Source organism: Sturnus vulgaris, chromosome W (genome assembly GCF_052056855.1).
Source record: "Sturnus vulgaris isolate bStuVul1 chromosome W, bStuVul1.hap1, whole genome shotgun sequence".
NCBI lineage: Eukaryota > Metazoa > Chordata > Aves > Passeriformes > Sturnidae > Sturnus > Sturnus vulgaris.
Window position 1 is genome coordinate 67116364 of NC_142282.1, and position 13875 is coordinate 67130238.

General features: G+C 50.5%; 1 pseudogene; it reads left to right on the plus strand.

Moving 5' to 3' along the window:
• Positions 1 to 7875: 7875 nt before the first annotated feature.
• On the plus strand, positions 7876 to 8808 carry LOC148220372 (olfactory receptor 14J1-like; annotated as a pseudogene).
• The last annotated feature ends 5067 nt before the right edge of the window (positions 8809 to 13875 follow it).

Consider the following 13875-nt stretch of genomic DNA (forward strand, 5'->3'; position numbering starts at 1 on the left):
AGCACTTGGGCTATGCAGGCTGGCCCTGGGCCTGAGGCCAGCAGGGGACAAGTGAGCCTTGCTGTGCTGGGGCCTCATTGCCTCCTTGTCCCTGCTCAGTAGCCTGGCAGGGGCCGCCCCATGGTGCTGCCCTTGGCATTGCACATGCCCAGAGCCCAGTGGCCCAGGAAGAGCCCTGAGCAATGAGGGAGGGACAGGATCTGCCTTGCCAGGGGCTGGGGCTCAGCCCTTGGCCCTTTGCATTCCTGAAACACATCCAGGTTTGCTCAGCATTAGAGACACTTCCTTTGTTTGTCCTCACCTCTCATCACTGCCTGCATTGTTCTGCTCAAACTGGAACCTGGGGACACTTTCTCAGTTGTTTCCCTCGGTAGGACCCATTAAAACTTCAATAAAATTTGGACTTTGAGTCTGAGTTCTTGAGAAGTTTTCTTTCAGCTCCCTCTCAGAAAATGATGTCCAGGGACATTCCAGTATTGTTGGAAAATCCTAGATATACAGAAACGGGGCAACTGAGAGGCGTTATTTTTTAAGATGTTCTTCCGTTATCAGTCTCCTTGAAGGGTGAAACACAAGAGATTGAAAACGCAATGCTATTCTTTCAGAAACCAACTCATTTCCTGATTACAATGCCTTAGAAATGCTTTTCAGCCTATTTGCTTTTGCCACACAATGTTGCTAATAATTCTAACACAAATCACCTATAAGTCTACCCCATGTGGTCTTGCCACAATGCATTTTTCACAGTTCTAATTCTCCAAAATATTTGGTTTCTTTTTGCAAGGCCATTGTTTGAAACTTGTTTCTAGCTCAATCTCTCTCTCAACGTCTTCTCTATTCCATGGCCTTTCTATGTCAGCACACCTTATCTCAGAGTTTGCATACAGATGTACAAGACTGTGTGAGCTTTCAGTCAGGCTTTGAGAATCCTTTACAAATCCATTTCTCACAATATTAATTATAGAATGCTGCAATCACCTCTCCTCCAAAGAGAACATTAATAAAATACAGGCTTGAAAATAGGAATGGATATTTCTAAGCAGTTCTTTGACATATTTCTCCATAACTGGAGTTGAAAACCTTCCGAATGAACTGGACTAGACCAGAGGGAATTCAGGGCAGAACCGTGGTCTGCTAGGATACATCTTAAGAATTCAGTCATAATCAAATTCCAAAGTTTCTGATGCCATTCATGGGTCCCGCTTAGGGACACAGCTGAGATAGTGTCCCCAGGTTCCAGTGTGAGCAGGAAATTGGAGACAGAGATGGCAGGTGGTGTGGGAAATGCAGGCACAGAGAGCTCTTAGGGCCTTGTGCATACAGGCTCAGAGATTGAGATGGAAACAAGGTTTGGCCTTAGACCTTGGAGAACTCGTGAGCAATTAGAGCATGAAAAGTAAAATAGACATAAAACAATCCTGGTGTACAATGCAAAAATGTGTATTCTATCACCATTTGTTAAAATGTAGGAGGGGTGGTGATCCTTATCTCTGTGGGAGATATCCTCTGCTAATGTGCCATCTGATAAGATCAGGGGGATGATCATCGTTATCTTTTCACAACCCATCCTTCCTCCAGAAGATATATTCCGTTAATGGGCCATTAAGTCCTATTGTGTGACTGATAAGATTACATCATCCCATTGGAAGATGCCCCAGCCAGGGGCAGGAGCCAAGCCTTTCCTACCTAGATAAAAAACTCGGGTTTGGGACGTGAAGGCAGTCCTTTCCACTGGATCCCAGAGGGAAGTCGGACCATTTCCATATCATCGCTGGATCTTTCGAGGAAAACTGCTCCTTCTACAGGAGCACTGCCTCAACTGAATCATATCTGTCATCCAGGAGGACTGCAGCCACCATTTATACGGACTGCTACCAACACCCTGACTGACAGGGTGTCAGGTTGTATTTCTGACTTTGTCGGTGGTTTTTCTTTTATATTATTGCATGTATTTTATTTCTTCTCTTTTCTTCTATTAAATTGTATTACTGACTTGGAGTCTCTCACTGGTTTTACTTTCAAACCAACATAAACAAAAATATAAATTTGTAGTTTATGTAGAAATATGTTTTAAGCAAACAGAAATAAGTATTATGTAAGCAAACCAGTATGCTAAGTAAGATAGTAAAAGATTTTAAACTTTAGTAATAGAACCGCTTATAAAGTTAGAAGTTTAAGATGTATCAATGTAGGTTTGTAAAGTGTTTTATGACTGGTTAAAAAAATGATGCGTTGCAGTAAAGCCATGGGACGTAAAGCAATTAATGATTGGTGTAAAAGGATGCTAGCAAACTTTGTAGAAGTATTTGATTGGCTAAAAAACTAACATAAGGCATTGTAACTAAGAATTAGGCGGCTTCTGATATAATGGTGTTGGAGGTAACACCTTTAATGTCTCACCCTTCTATGAGACTGACACCATGAGGCCATAAACCATCTTTTACAACGTCTCTCAGCTGCCTTGTCTTTTGAAATAATAATATCCCAATAGGCATTATTCGGACATCAACACCGCCAAGTAAAATCAGTATGGATTTAAGGACACCACGTCTATCCATTAAAATCAGTGGGGATTTTCAGGAAATTTGGTGCTAAAATGGGGAAATTTGGGTCAATTTGGGGGAAATGTTGGGCTGAAATCTGGGAATTTCCACTCCAGGATCACAGTGCTGATGCTCTGGATGTCCTGGATGAGTTCCTGGAGGCCAATCCCAAATTCCTGATCCCTCACCTGTGGTCCATGCTGGAGCTGTGTCTCCAGGTAAGCCCAAACGTTTCAATTTTCAGCCTGAAATCTGGGAATTCTGAACCCAAAATTGGGATTTTAGCACCAAAAATGTTGGGACTTCAGCTCTGCTCACTGTAGTCAAAAAGGATTGGGAGGGATCTCTGAGTTACCTTGGGAGAGGATGCAGTGCAGTTACAGCCAGGTGCTTTGGTGCATGGGGTTTGTGAAGATGGTATTCTGCAGCAGATCCAGCACGGGAGTGGGCAAAGGAGGCACCCCAAAATCTCAGGGGGGCAGTGGGGGAACCCCAATATCTCAATGAGGGCACCCAGGTATCCAGGAGTTCAGGTGTACCCATTAGCGTCATTGGGGATTTAGGAATACCAGGTCTACCCATTCAACCGAACACACCAACTCCCACTTTAGGCGAAGAAGGGGCTGGAAAATTTTGGGGATCCTGCAAAATTGTTGGAGATTTTCTGGGGAATGCCTCACCTTCCTTCAGCCTGGTGGGCATCAGCAGCCCCAGGCAGTGTTGCCAGGCCGAGAAGTTGGAGAAGCTGCGGCTCAGCAGGGCCCTGGTGAAGGCCAGCTCGGCCTTGAGGTCCTGCCAAGCTGCAAGTGCCTACCAGTGTTCCTGGGCATGGACTGGGAAGGCACCACTATAAACCAGTAAGGGATTGGAGTCACTGCCGAGCTCCTGAGGCCTGTGGCAGCAGCTCCCAGTATAAACCAGTAAGGCCTCATGCACCCAAACCCATTCCCAGTGTAGTCTAGGGGCTCCTAGTGTGGTCAATGGGCTCCCAGGTTTATACTGGGAGGGCACCAGTATAAACCAGTAAGCACTGTGAGCCACCCCGGAGTCCATGGCGGCAGCTCCCAGTAGAAACCAGTAAGGCCAGCACGACCTGAAGCAACTCCCAGTAGGTACCAAGACCCATCCCAGTATAAACCAGTACACCCCAGTTTAACCCTGTAAAATCCAGAATATCCACTATAACCCAGTATAAACCACTACAACGCAGTCACCCCCAGGACCACATCCCAGTATAAACCAGTATAATGCAGAATAACCACGTGACCCCCAGTACCCCATCGCAGTCTAAACCAGTATAACACAGTATAACTCACAGTTGGCCACTAGGTCCTCCCAGCCAGCAGGGGCCACTCACACACCCCTGTTCCCTTTCCCAGTAAAACCCAATAGAAACCAGTAACACCCCAGCACCCCATCCCAGTACAAACCAGTATAATCTAGTAACCCCCTAGCACCCCATCCCACTACATACCAGTATAACCCAGTACACAACCGGTACACACAGTGCTAGGTCCTCCTGGACACTCACACACCCTCTCCCAGTATAACCCAGTGCAACCCAGCAACCCCAGCCTGATCCCAGCACCCCCTGGACCCCATCCCAGCACAAACCAGTACAAGCCACTCACAGTTGCAGGGGTTGGCCACCAGGAGGTGCTCACACAGTGCCAGGTCCTCCCGGCCAGCAGGGGCGCTGCAGTGTCCATTGTGACACTACAGAACCAAGGATACCCCTGTGACACTGCGGGGCCCCACGGAACCAAGAGTCCATTGTGAGACACCTGGGCTACGTGGAGCCAAGGAACAATTGTGACACTGGGCAAACTCATGGGACCAAGGGTTTACTGTGACATTGTGGGGCCTCATGGAACCTCTGAGCCATTGTGACACTGCACGGCCTTGTGGAACCAAGGAGACCATGGTGACACTGTGGGGCCACATGGAACCAAGGATTACATATTGACACTCTGGAACTACAGAGACCATTGTTGAGTACAGCACCGCATGGAACCAAAAGTCCACTGTGAGAAATCAAGGACTCATAGACTCAAAAAGAGCATTGTGACTCCGTGGGACCCCATGGACCCAAATCTCCATTGTGTCAGCCCGGAACCTCAGGGAACCAAGGAGTCCAAAGGTTCGAAATAATCCTTGTAGGGTTCTACCTTGGGAAAGGGGAACGTCCTTGGTGTCACCTTGGACTGGGTTCACACCTGAAGAGTGTGTCTTTTTGCAGTGTGGAAACTTAGGACTTTTAGATTGCTGCCAAAAAAACAAGGAAAACCCCTTTTTTCTGGAGTGCAGGCAGTTCTCCAAGCAAAGCAGGTCCCAGGTGAGTGAGGACAGACAGGATGGGGTTGGGGAATGTGGAGCAAGGTTCTCCACACTTGGTCAGACCTCAAGGCACAGCTTCTGTGAGCAGGCCAGACCACCTGAGGAGAGACCCTGGATGAATATCAACCACAAAATGCTGTAATCACCTCTGCTCTAAAGAGAATAGCAATGAAATACTTCAAAATAGGAATGTGTATTTCTTAGAATCTCTTGGAAATATTTCTCCATAACTGGATTTGAAAATCTTCCTAATGAATGGCACCAGACAAGAGGGAAATCAATGCAGAGCCATGGTTTGTCAGGACTTGCTTGATCCCAATCAGCCGCGTGGTGCATTTGGTGCTGAGCCCTTGAACCTCAGGGCCTGAGAGAAGATTGCACAAACCTTTCCAGGAGTCGAAGCCAGAAGAAAAACCCAAAGTGTCTCAAAGCATTAATGGGTCCCACTGATGTCCATCCCCAACACAGGTTCCTCATGGACTCCTTGGAAGAGAGGATTGGAGGCCATGATTCCCCAAAAACCTCTCAGAGACTCAGAGAAGAAAGGAAAAAGGAAAGTACCTTAAAAAAATGAAGTACCTTGAAGCATTAATGAGCCCCACTGAGTGTTCTTACTGACAAAGGCTCTCAAGGGACTAATTAAAGCAGATAATTGGAGGCCATGATTGCACAAAGATCTCAGAGACTCCAAGGCAAAAGCAAAACCCAAAGTCATCTGAAAAACCTGCAGTCCCTGGGAGCATGAAGGAGCCCCCCCAGGGCCATTCCTGACCAAGGCTCCTCAGGGATTCATCCCAGCAGATCCCTGAGGCCACTGGGATGTGGGGGGATGCTGAGGGCAGAATAAGGGGTGACAGTGCCCAGCCTTGCTGGGGCTGTGCCAGGAGGTCCCAGTGGTTCAGGACAAGGTGTCTCCTCGAAGCCCTTGGTGACACAGACCCTGCTGTGCCCCAGGGCACCAAGACTTGGCTTTTCTTTGTCCCTACCTCTCATCTCTGCGTCAAATTTCGTTCTTACACTGGAAACTGGGGACACTTTCTCAGTCAAGTCCCTCAGTGGGACCCATTAAAACTCGTAGAAACTTTGGAGTTTGATTCTGACTTGAAGTTCTTGAGAGGTTTCTTCAGCTCCCACTCAGGGACTGATGTTCAGAGACTCAGCATGAACCCCAAGAGGGTCATTAAAATCCTTGTGCTATGTCTGTGCTTCTGAGCTGGGCTGGGCTCCTGACACAGAAGATGATCCTGGAAACCAAGAAGAGCTTCAAAATCACATTTCCCTTCATAAGCAATTCGTGTGCTGGGCTGGGGCACTGCCTGCAGCCACCCCGGGCACAGCACAGAGGCACAGAGAGCTTCAATCAGTCAGGGCTGGGAAGATGCTCACAAGTGACTGGTGCAGAATCACTCCCAGCCCTTGACACAGGAAGCCTCTGGCTGCAGGACAATGCAGCTGCAGCTCCTGCAGTGATCTCCTAAAGCTGGAACATCCCAATGCCTGCAGACTCTGTGAGCACAACTCTCTGGGTATTTCTGGTGTAGGGGAGGTGAAATTCTCATGAAGCTCTAACATGTTGAGGGCTTCGGATAAATTATGGAATATTTCCAAAACAAGTATTTTGATAAAAATGAGGACATTTCCTAAGACTTTGTATTCGGTTTCCTACTATATGAGAATGACAGGGAGAGGGGGTAAATATTAAAGGTATTATAAATTTTGACAAATGCCTCAGACATCCAAAGTGTTACATTTAGTGATCAATAGGTTCACAGGAAATTCATGATGTGCTCCCAGGCTCTCTGCCCATGCACAGCACCAGCATCCCCTTTGCTGGACCAAACAAGCTTAGTCCTGTCCTTTCCCTGAGCTGCAAACAGAACCTGCCCCAGCCAGTGCCCTGCAAACAGGCAGGGTTCTGTAGGGCCAAGGAGAGTGCACAGAGATTTGGGGTCTGTGAGTGGTGGCAGGGAGACATCAGGCACAGGGAAACACCTCCAGGAGGAAAATCTCCCAGAAGCAGAGTGATAATCAGGAAATGAGAGAAAACAAAACCCAGAAATGTTGTGGCAGGGAGAGTTCAGAGATCTCCATAGGATCCCCTGCAGTGCAGCCCCTCCCTCTGAACAAGCCCCCTCCCTCCTGTCCCCCAGCCAAGCCTCTGCCCTCAGGGCCGGGGGTCCAAGGTGTGGAGCCTCTCCTGTGCAGGCAGAGCTGCAGCAGAGCCGTGGGGCAGCTCTGCAGCCCCGGGCCCAGTTCCCTCTGCAGAACACAGGGCTGGGAGCAGCTGCCCGGCACTGGGGGCTATGGGAGGGGGCACAGCTGGCTCAGGGTGACGCTGTCCCCAGTGCCCGTCTGTGGGCAATGCTGTCAGTGAAGCCAGGGAAGGAGCTGGATCTGCCTTACTCCAATGCCATCACTGGGACACTTGGAAGTATCTCTGAGATTTCAGTCCAAGCTGGGAGCTTCAATCCAGGATGCAAACCTGTCCTAGAGCATCTCCTTGTTATAAAATTAATGGGGAAAGGCAGAGGTGTTCTGACACTGAAAATGCTGTTGGGTTGGTCAAATGAGCAACCTGAGTCCTCGGTTAACAAATGTGGTGCTGGGCTGTGGTGGATCCATTGGCTCTCAGCAGTACCTTGTGATTTGTTAAGGGAAACCCTCCACCTGAGAAAGGTTAAAGCACGGAGAAATTCTGAAAATGTCAGAATGACAGACCATCTCACTTCACTTTCTCTTTATCACTTTATCTCACAGATCTTGCTCTGTTCTCCCTGAGCGCAGCAGAAATGCTGAGGGTTTGATATCAAATAATACCAGGAGAGACATGGGGAGAACTTACAAAGAAAACTCCAGAACTCTTATACGCAAAAGGGTGTCTGTGTGTTCATGGCAGGGTGTATGGGAAATTACTTTGATTTCGGTTACAGGCATCTCCTCTAATTCTTCACTGCCTTTTTCTCCCTGAACAGGTCTCCATGGCCAGACACAGGAAATGTCCAACAGCAGCTCCATCAGCCACTTCCTGCTGCTGCCATTGGCAGACACGCGGCAGCTGCAGCTCCTGCACTTCTGCCTCTTCCTGGCCATCTCCCTGGCTGCCCTCCTGGCCAACGGCCTCATCATCAGCGCCATAGCCTGCGGCCACCACCTGCACACCCCCATGTTCTTCTTCCTGCTCAACCTGGGCCTCAGCGACCTGGGCTCCATCTGCACCACTGTCCCCAAAGCCATGCACAATTCCCTCGGGAACACCAGCAACATCTCCTATGAAGGATGTGCTACACAGGTGTTTCTGCTTATTTTCTTCCTTGGATCAGAGCTTGCCCTCCTGACAATCATGTGCTACGACCGCTACGTGTCCATCTGCAAACCCCTGCACTACGGGACCCTCCTGGGCAGCAGGGCTTGTGCCCACATGGCAGCAGCTGCCTAGGCCAGTGGCTTTCTCACTGCTTTGCTTCACACAGCCAATACATTTTCCCTGCCCCTGTGCCAGGGCAATGCCCTGGGCCAGTTCTTCTCTGAAATCCCACAGATCCTCAAGCTCTCCTGCTCTAAATCCTACCTCAGGGAATTTGCAGTTTCTGCTTTCACTACCTCCTTAGCAGTCAGCTGTTTTCTGTTCATTATTTTCTCTTATGTGCAGATCTTCAGGGCTGTGCTGAGGATCCCCTCTGAGCAGGGACGATGTAAAGCCTTTTCCACCTGCCTCCCTCACTTGGCTGTGGTCTCTCTGTTTCTCAGCACGGCAGCATTTTCCTATCTGAAGCCCCCCTCCATCTCTTCCCCATCCCTGGATCTGGCACTGTCAGTTCTGTACTCAGTGGTGCCACCAGCCCTGAACCCCCTCATGTACAGCCTGAGAAACCAGGAGCTCAAAGCTGCAGTGGGGAGAATGATGACTGGATGGTTGAACAAAGAGTAAACTCCTTGCCAATTTCTGCAAATCACTTGCAATAAAAGTCATCTTCGACAGAACTTGTTTGGTTTGGTGGGTGAATTTTTCTTTTCTGTCACTTGCTTTAGTATTTTATTATATTCCACAAAGAAATGTCATTCTTTGTGCATTATTCCATTTTGTTTCTCCCCATGTTTTTTGCAGACCCACATAGTGTCAGTGAGGGGCTACCATCTCAGTGACTAAATGAATTGAAGGATCTCTCTGCCAGCAAAATTTTCTCCAGAGATACCCCTTCTGTTCCCTTCTCTGGAGCTGCAGCAGCAATGTCTGTGTGCAGAGCTGGGGCAGATCAGTGCTGGCACAGCAGATGGGCCCAGCAGCAGCAGCACATGGTGTTGCCAGTGCTGCTCCCGTGCCACTGGCCCGCTGCCCTCCTGGCCCTCATGTTGCTGCAGGGCCTGACTGCTCTCGGGGCCGGGCACAGCCCTGGGGGTGGCAGTGCCGGGGCTGCAGCAGGGACAGGCCATGGGCACTGCTGGGGCAGCACTGACGCCTCAGGGCAGAGCCTGGGGGCTACAGGCTCCTTGGCCAGACTCTCTCCACAACAATTGGCCGTGCCAATGCTGAGCAGAGAAAAGCCCCGGGAGCAGCCCCAGGCTGGCTGTGGGCAGGCTGGGGGCAAACAGCATGGCTGATACTCTGCAAGCTCCCTGCAAGGGGGACACACTGGCAAGGAGCAGCAGAGCAGGGGCTGATCCATCCCCACTGCACTGGACACCCCATGGCAGCGTCCCAGAGCGTCCTCATGCACCTGCCAACAACATCCCCCCTCTGCAGCCCTGGCCTCTCCCATAGCTCACACAGGAGCCGCATCCTTGCAGGCACACACACGGCAGCAGTGGCTCAGGAGCCCCTGTTTGCATTGCACAGAGCAGGGTCAGCACCCCCATGGTGCTGCTGTGGGGACATGGAGCTGAGTGAGCACAAATGCCATCAGCCCCTGGGGCCAGCAAGGGCTGGGGGACAGCAGGGAATCCACTCAGCTTTGTCGTGGCCTCTGAAGTCAGCCAGAAAAATTTTTTCCCATCAGCTGGGAGTTTCCTGTCCCACTGCAGACGTTGCTCAGAGCCAGGGCTGCCTGGCAGCCATCCACAAACTTACATGAGCACTTCCTTTGCTTCACTTTTTCTTTCTTTCCTCTTTCTTGATACAGATTTCTTCCTCTTGCCCATCCCTGTCCTCTCCCCTGCAAAGACCCCATCTCTGTTTGATCTTTCTTCTCTGGCCCCACTCCCCATCACAATTCCCGAGTTGGCACCATGGGAATGTCCCTTGGGGTGCAGCATCATCCTACAAGTGCTGCAGGAATTGTCTGCAGGGTCCTGCAGTGCCTCGTGCTGCTCCCTTGCCAGAGGCACCACAGGCCAGGGGGGCACATCTGGGCTGCTGTGTCTGGGTGTGGGGCTCCCTGTTGTGGGCAATGAGGAGGGGCTGGAGAGGCTCTGCAGGACTGACAGGATGGGCTTTGGGGCTGTGTGGAGAAGCTGAGGGACCTGGGCTGCTGGACCTTGTGAAAAGGAGGCCCAGGGCTCATCCTGCAAATGCTCCAAGGGTGGTTTCAGAGAATCACAGAATCAGCAAAACGGGAAAAGATCCTTAAGATCATCAATACCAACCTGTGCCCTGACACCACATTTTCTCCCCTGAGCCTCCTCTTCTGCACGATAAACATCCCCAGTTCCTCAGCCACTCCTCATAGGACTTGTGTTCCATACTCCTCACCACCCTTGTTGCCCTTCTCTGGACACGCTCCAGCCTCTCCATGTCCTTCCTAAATTGGGGGACCCAGAACTGGCACAGCACTTGAGGTGCTGCCCAAACCGTGCTGAGCACAGGGGAAGAATCACAGCCCTGCTCCTGCTGGCCACACCATTACTGATCCAGGCCAGGTGCCATTGGCCTTCTTGGCCACCTGGCCACACTGCTGGCTCATGTCCAGCCTGCTGTCCATCAGTGCCCCCAGGTCCCTTTCTGCCTGACTGCTCTCCAGTCACTCTGTCCCCAGCCTCTAGCACTGCAGGGGTTGTTGTAGCAAAGTGCAGGACACGGAACTTTGTCTTGTTAAACTCAACCTTATTGAGTTGTGGCCCTTGCTCCAGCCTTTCTAAGTCTGTGTACAGAGCCCTCCTACCTTCCAGAAGATCCACACTCACATCCAGCTTAATGTCAGCACAGTTCCATATGGCCCTAGAGTGTCACAATTTCATGAGGCCACCCAGTGTCACAATTTTCTTTGGGTTCGATGGAACCCCTAGGTGTCACAAAGTCCCTTCTATATTTGAGGCTTGCAGTGTCGCAATGGATCCTTGGTCCATCAAGGCCCTGTAGTGTCACATTGGTTCCTTGGTTCCATGAGGTCTCATAGTGCAGCAATGCTCTCCTTGGTTCCACAGTGTCACAATGGCTTCTTGTTCCCAACAGGCAGGACAATGTCAAACATGTTTCCTTCATTCATCCATGAGTCTCTGCAGTGTCACAATGGCCTTTCGGTTATACAAGGTCCAGCAGTGTCACAGTGGTCTCTGTGGTTCCACGAGGCCCAAAGAGTGACACTGCCCCCATGGTTCCATGGGGCCCTGCAGTGACACCATGACCCCATTGTTACCCGAGGTTCCACAGTGTCACAATGGACTCTTCGTCTGCACAGTGTCACAATGGAACCCTGGTGACACAAGATCCTGCACTGTCACAATGGATTCTTGGTGCCATGACACCCTGCAGTGTCAGTGTCCCTGTGATGTCTGAGTACATGAGGCCCTGCAGTATCACAGTGGGCCCTTAGTTCCAGGGAGCACCCAGGTGTAAAAATTGTTGCCTTAGTTCCACGAGTCCTTGCAGTGTAACTGTGGCCCATTGGTTTAACAAAGCCCACTGTGTCACTGTGGCCTCCATGGTTCCACGATGACCCAGAGTCATCAATAGACCTTGGTTCCATTTAGCCCCACCGTGTCACAATGGCCCCTTGCTTCCCCAGGGCTCTGCAGTATCACAATCATCACAGAATCACAGAATCAACCAGGTTAGAAAAAGACCTTTGTGATCCCGAAGTCCAAATTTTGACCCAATACCACCTTGTCACCCAGACCGTGGCACTCAGTGCCACATCCAGTCTTTCCTGAAACAGTTCCAGGAATGGTGACTCACCCACCTCCCTGGGCACTCCATTCCAATGCCAAATCACATATGTTTGTGAAGAATATTTCCTAAGGTCCCGCCTAAGTGTCCCTTGGCACAGCTTAAGGCTGTGTCCTCCTGTCCTGTCACTGTTCCCTGGGCAAAGACCCCGACCTCCACCTGGCTGCATCCTTCTGTCAGGGAGTTGTAGAGAGTGAAGAGGTCTCCCTGAGTCCTCCAGGATAAACAACGCCAGCTCCCTCACCAATTCCTCACAGGACTTGTGTTCCAGACCCCTCACCAGCCTTGTTGTCCTTCTCTGGACATGCTCCAGCCCCTCCATGTCCTTGCACCAGCAGATCCACACTCACAGCCAGCTTGGTGCCATCTGCACATTTGCTGATGATGCACTCAATGCCCTCATCCAGATCATCAATGCAGATATTGAAATCCACACTGGATGGCTCTGATCCCTCAGCCATCCTGTAGGTGCCCTGTGATGGCACTCAAGGTGATCTGTTCCATCGCCTCACCAGGCACCCAGGTCAGGCTGACAGGCCTGCAGTTGCCCACATCCTCCTTCCAGCCCTTCTTGGGGATGGGCTCACATTGGCACCTCCAGTCCTCTGGCACCTCCCTGCTGAGCCAGCACTGATGAGAAATGATGGAGAGCAGCTTGGGGAGCTCATTCAGCAGCTCCCTCATCCCCCTAGGATGGATCCCATCTGGTTCCAGAGACACCTGTGAGCATCTGAGTGGCTCAGCAGGTCCCCAGCTGCTTCCTCCTGCATTACAGGGGTTTTTTTCTGCTCCCTGTCCCCATCTACCAGCTCAGGAGAACACTTGTCCTGAGAAAAACCTGTCTTATTGTTGAAAACTGAGGCAATGAATGGGTTAAGTGTCTCAGCCTTTTCCTCATCTTTGGAAACCATACCCTCCCAAATAAACAATAGAGGTTCTCCTTTTCCCTTCTTTTGCCATGAATGTATTTCTAAAATCATTTTTGTTATTCTTCACAGAAGCATCCAGGTTAAATCCTAATAGAGCTTTCACCTCTCTAGTTTTCTTTCTGCATGACTTAGAGACATCCTGAAACACTTCTTGAGTTGCCTCTCCCCCTCTGCCCAAAGGTGATGCTCCTTCTTTTAACCCTGAGTTCCTGGAAAAGCTCCATGCCCAACCAGGCCAGTCAGTTTCCTTTCTCTCTGACTTTTTGGCACAGTGGGACAGGCTGTTCCTTCAAGATTTCTATTTTGAATTGTCTCGGTCGTTCCTGGGAAACCTTGCATTTTAAAGGCTGTTTCTCTTAAAAAAAAAATCAGTACCTGATTTGGTACTCTCCAAAACTGCATCCTGAATAAGCCAAATCCTGCTCTCTCTAAGTCCAATGTAGAAGTTTTGTAGATGCCCCTACTTCTTTCACAGAATATTTAAAAACTCTATAATTTCATGGTCACTGTACTCCAAAAAGCTTCTGACCACCACATCTCCCACCAGCCCTTCTCTCTTTGTCAACAGAAGGAGACAGAGCTTTCCTTGGGAGTGGGAAGAGAAGGAAACCTTCCCAAAGTGCAGCCTGGAAGGTTCAGCCTGGAGGTGAGGAAACAGAAAAGTCCCTCCCAGGGCAGAATGTTGGTGTCCGAGGTATCCCAGCGTGAGGCTGGGCCATGCCATGGCTCTGTGTGCCAGGAGCCAGCAGCGCTGGGTGCAGGGAGCTCAAGGAGGGCACAGCAATGCTGGGCTGAGAAATGCTGGGGGGGACAGCGAGATGGGCGTGTGCAGCCGACCAGGGCACAGGAGTAGCACGCACAAGGGGAACAGCCTGCAGGAGAGATGGCGAAGGGCTGGGCAGGGCTGGCAGGGCCAGAGGCACCCAGGCCTTTGTGCCCTGGGCTTGGGCAGGGCCTCTGCAGCCCC